At 38.9% G+C, this 4,971-nt stretch overlaps 1 pseudogene; it reads right to left on the bottom strand.

Annotated features, from left to right (window-relative positions):
* Window positions 1-1,919: 1,919 nt before the first annotated feature.
* Rps20-ps8 (ribosomal protein S20, pseudogene 8) lies at window positions 1,920-2,418 on the bottom strand (annotated as a pseudogene).
* Between the last annotated feature and the right edge of the window lie 2,553 nt (window positions 2,419-4,971).

The raw sequence follows: 4,971 nt of genomic DNA, 5'->3' as shown, positions 1-4,971 counted from the left end.
GTTGCTATGACTTGGAGCTAATAAAATCATACTCTAGCCATGGATTTCTGCCAAGCCACATAGCATCGTTCACCCACATGGTTCAACTGTGTTGTTTTCAACACGTTTTTTTTCCCTCCCCGGTAGAAGAGGAAACATTTATAATCATATGTTAGTACTACATACTTAGTGATATATTATCTGGATTTCATCTGGAATTCATGTATATAGATACTGAATGGTGCAAATTACTCCATAGAAACTGTAAGTGAATGTTACCTTCTTCTTATAAACTACTGCCAAACAATTAAAGTATAGGTTAAAAATATTAGCAGCCCAGTGACTCAAAATCTTTTAGGTTTTTATGATGAACTCTTAGCTGGCTAAATGAGGGGCTCAAGGCATATGTGGGTACATGCACATCACTCTGCATTTCCATGATCAGGCTGTTTGGGTTTGCTGTGACAAACCTGACTTATTTTCATACAGCAACACGGCTGTAGTAGAAAGCCTTGAATTCTTCCCCATATGGGCCTCTGTATGGCAGTGTGCACATTGTAGATTCCTACAGAGTCAGTGATGAGATAGACCAAAAAGGAACCTATGCACAATGTCATTTATCACCACAGAAGTGGCATTCTAACACTTTCTCATTATATTGATCACACAACTCAAACCTATAGAGTGATGAAGAAGAGGAAGACTCCACAAGCAAGGACATGCCAGGAAGCAGATGTCTGGGCTGTTTTGGAGAAAACCTAGCATAGTCACTGCACCACAGTTGGCCACGAACTAGATTAGAGTTGCTCGAATGGGTGAGATTCAGGCAGAAGAAACCGCTTGCCATTCCTTGTGTCTCAAGCAAAAGCTATCAAGACTTGGGTAGTTTTATGCCTCTTCTTGATGTATACAGACATTTTTAGAACAGAATTCTCTGGATTAGAAAAAATGAGAGAGAGAGAGAGAGAGGGAGAAGGGGAGAGAGAGAGAGAGAGAGAGAGAGAGAGAGAGAGAGATCATCACCAACTTTTCAACACAAATTTAAAGGTATCTGTACTACAGCACTTAAAATGAAGCCACTTACTGATTGAGAAAATAATATGCCCCTGCCTATTCAGTAGAGAGGGATTTCATATTGCTGTATTTAAATTTACTGGTAAATTGGGGGATCAGGTATAGTTCCTGATGGTCACAAATTAAGCAACTCACTCAGGTACACAGACTGAGTCAAATCTTTACTCCATTTGTTTTTCTTTTCCCAGCATTCTATTCATTGTAGCATACAGTACCACTCCTCAGGAATATTATTGATTTTGGTATAGTTCCTGCAAAACCAATATCAGTTTGGGAGACAATCAAGTTTTCTCTCAGCCTGGAAATAGAGAAGGATCAGGTACTTGAGTGGACCGACTTGATAATCAATGTAATGCTCACACACTCTGTTCTCATTCTGTTAACACCTTCTTTTACAAATGCTTCCCCAGCCCTGGCTTCAGAAAACACGGCCCGAGGAAACATGACACAATGATAGTAGTGAGGAAAGCACACGATGTTTCGGCAAAGTAATAATTTTTATTCGAATAACCTCTAAAGACCAAGCTTGAAAAATGGAGGCTGTTGATTTGCTTTGATTTCTTTGAGTGATTCAGGAATGCACTGCTGGTTACTATGGTTCTGGACTAGAGACTAAGTATGCAAATGAAGGAGTTCTAGATGCACTTGCCTTTGCCTGTAGAAACACACCTGTTGTGAAAGAACTCTAATTGTATCATGAATCAGTCACTTACATAAAGCTGTTCTTAATTAGGTGGACCCTTTACAGAAGGAACCTGCTGGTTTAAATAAGGACCAAATTCCACAGAGACACACTAACCATTCAGGATGACTCGGTGGTTATAATTTTTCTGTTCATTTCTCCAATCTTCCAGATGTAACACAGCTTTTTTTTTTTAACAATTAAGTCAATTTATCTAAACAGTTGACTTAGGCATCTGCAATGGTGACTTCAACCTCCACTCCTGGCTCAATACTGATGGAAGTAATCTGCTTAAACAATCTCTGAAGGACTGTGTAAGTCAATAAGTCGCTTGTGGATTCTCATCTGGAAACGATCCCACGTCTTGGAACCTTTACTGCAAGGGGTTTTTCTGGTAGTGAGTCTCAGTGTCTTGGTAGGCATGCGCACCGGTCCTTCACTTTCAGATTCTTCTCCTTTGCGCCTCTGGTCAAGTCCGCACAAATCTTTTCCAGCGACTTCACATTGTGGCTGGTGAGCATGATTCAAATCCGGTGAATCGCCACTTCGGACTCCACGGGAGTCTTCCGGGTATCTGTAAATGCCATGGCTGAGGTGTGGCTTCCTGACCGACTTGTTCCTCAATAGGAGCGAACAGCGGTGAGTCAGGACAGAGCAGACTGGACAAGGCTCCACAGCACGCACCACAGGTCTCAGAAAAGTAACACAGCTTTTTAACTTTAGTACTAGTTCTTAAATGCTTTAAAGATTTCTCCTCCTATGAATGAAATCATATTTAATAGTAATTATATCTGCCAGGAATCCATATTATCTAAAAATGCTTGAGTCTGGTGAGATTACTTAACATTTTCGAGCACTTGCTGGTCATGTAAACCGTCTTTATTAGGTTGCTACCGCCTATATGGTAGATTACAACCACCTGTAACTTCAGTTTAAGGCAATGTGATGCCCTCTTCTGTCTTCCTTGGGTACCTACGTGCACCTGGTGCACGTTCAAACATGCAAGGAAAACACTCATACACACAAAAGCAAGCAAACACCTGCTATTTATAACCCCTTTAAAAAAAACCCATAAAAACAAAAAACGTTATTCTCATAGTAAATTATCAATTTTTTAAAAATTATTCCTTTCTTATATAATACATCCCAACTGAAGTTCCCCCCCCTCAACAACTCCCAACCCACTCCTACAGATCTATTCCTCCTCTGTTTCCCTTCAGAAAAGGGCAGGCTCTTTTGGGATAGCAAGTGAACACCACATAACAAGATACAAAAAGACTAGATAGAAACCCTGTTTCAGGGCTAGGATAGTCAGCCTAGCCAGTAGGGGGAAAAGGGTTCCAAGAGCAGGCAAAAGAGTCAGAGACACCCTCACTCCATTATTCGGAGTCCATCAAGAACATTAATGCTAACAATCACATTACATATGCAGAGGGCTTAAGCACAGACCATGCAAGTTCCCTGATTGCTGTGTTAGTCTCTGTAAATGATCAATTCTTTAAAAATCAGATCAAATTATAATTCGTATGTATTCTTAGAAATCATTTTGATCAGCATCTTTTCCAGTTAAGGAAATAGTGGGTCAGAGAGTCTAAGTAATTTGTTAAGCACCATTATATGTTCTTAGTGTTGGCTCCATGCTCCACTGATAAAAACCATATCTTTTTTGTTATATGATAAGGATGTTATGTTTATTCTATCTAATAAGAAGCTGACACATTTCACCAAAGCCTGTTCCTTTCTGTCTTGCTCATTTTAGTGAACGATAATCGAATTGATTCCATCTCCTGGACCAAAGACTCGACATCATCTTTGAAGTTGATGGACTACAATCTCTCTCTCTCTCTCTCTCTCTCTCTCTCTCTCTCTCTCTCTCTCTCTATCTCTCTATCTCTATCTCTATCTCTATCTCTATCTCTCTCTCATATAGTTGCCTTCACTTTCAAAATGACACATAATACATAATAATACATACAAAATGATACATAAAATTACAAGCTCTCACACCCTTTCAGCTTTATTTTGTCCATGTCAACATCATCTATCACCTGTACATGTATTGTTAGAAGCCTTTTAGCAACCTCTAAGGTCTTCCACATCTTATTTTGTCATTCCTAAGTCTTTATCACCCAGGAGCCTGAGTAATTATTTCCAACGCAGCTTGTATCCACCCTTTAATGAAGCTGTTCTGTCTTGTGCTTGAGCAAGGAACTGCTGAGGCTTTAGGTCTCACACTTATCTTTCTTTTTGGAGTTTCCTTCTCCTAATCAGGCTCCACTATTTTTGCTAATGCCTTTTTAAATTTTTTATTGGTTATTTTATTTATCTGCATTCCAAATGTTTTCTTCCTTCCCGTTTTCCCCTCTGAAAACTCCCCATCTCATCTCCCTTCCTCTTTGCCTCTATGAGTGTGCCCCCCACACCCATCTATCTTCTCCTGCCTCACTGCTCTAGCATGCTGTCTTTTTTGCATTCTTTGTTTGCGTCTCATGCTTCCTTTCAGTGAATTCTTTAAGCGATCCAGGTAGGCCGCTCTCTCACAGACAACGGTCTAACCCTAAGATATTTTGACTGTCCATGTGATTGACTTTTTAAAATGCCTTTTGATCAGAGCTTGTCTGCCACTTTCTCAGTGATTGCATCTCTGATCCATGATAAACAGGACAGGTGACATTACATGGCACTTATGCTAGTTCTTGAAATGATACAGATCTTATGCTGGTTCAATAAAAACTGTAATTCTTGATGATTAAGTGAAATAAAATTTTTTGACAATTTCTAGAAACATACCAGCATGTTAAAGTTTTTCGGAAATACCAGAAGGCCCTTGTTTACCTTATATGTGGACAAATAGGTACATGAATGTATCATCATCATATTACGAAAGTAAATGCCTGTTTGGGGATATGAAGTGGTGTTATTTACCAACATTCTGGCTGTTTTGTGGTTAAAATATCTCACATTTAAAATTCTATAAAATTAGCTTTTCATGCAACAGATGTCAAAGTCAACTACATATCCAGTAGCACCATATTTTCTGTGTTGAAAGAAAATGATGTTACTTTACTTAACAATTGTAGCTGTAGGTGGTGGTACTTACGGTGAGAGGGAGCAAGGTGGCAGGAATTTTATTAACATCCTCAGCTACAGATAATAGAATATATATTATTCAATATTATGTATATTAGAAAAATATAACATTTAAATACTGAAAAAGAGAAAATATCTTTTAAACA

The sequence above is a fragment of the Rattus norvegicus genome, chromosome 16 (genome assembly GCF_036323735.1).
Source record: "Rattus norvegicus strain BN/NHsdMcwi chromosome 16, GRCr8, whole genome shotgun sequence".
Classification (NCBI taxonomy): domain Eukaryota; kingdom Metazoa; phylum Chordata; class Mammalia; order Rodentia; family Muridae; genus Rattus; species Rattus norvegicus.
The sequence above is the reverse complement of the archived record's forward strand: the minus strand, read 5'-3'. Positions and strand labels throughout refer to the sequence as shown.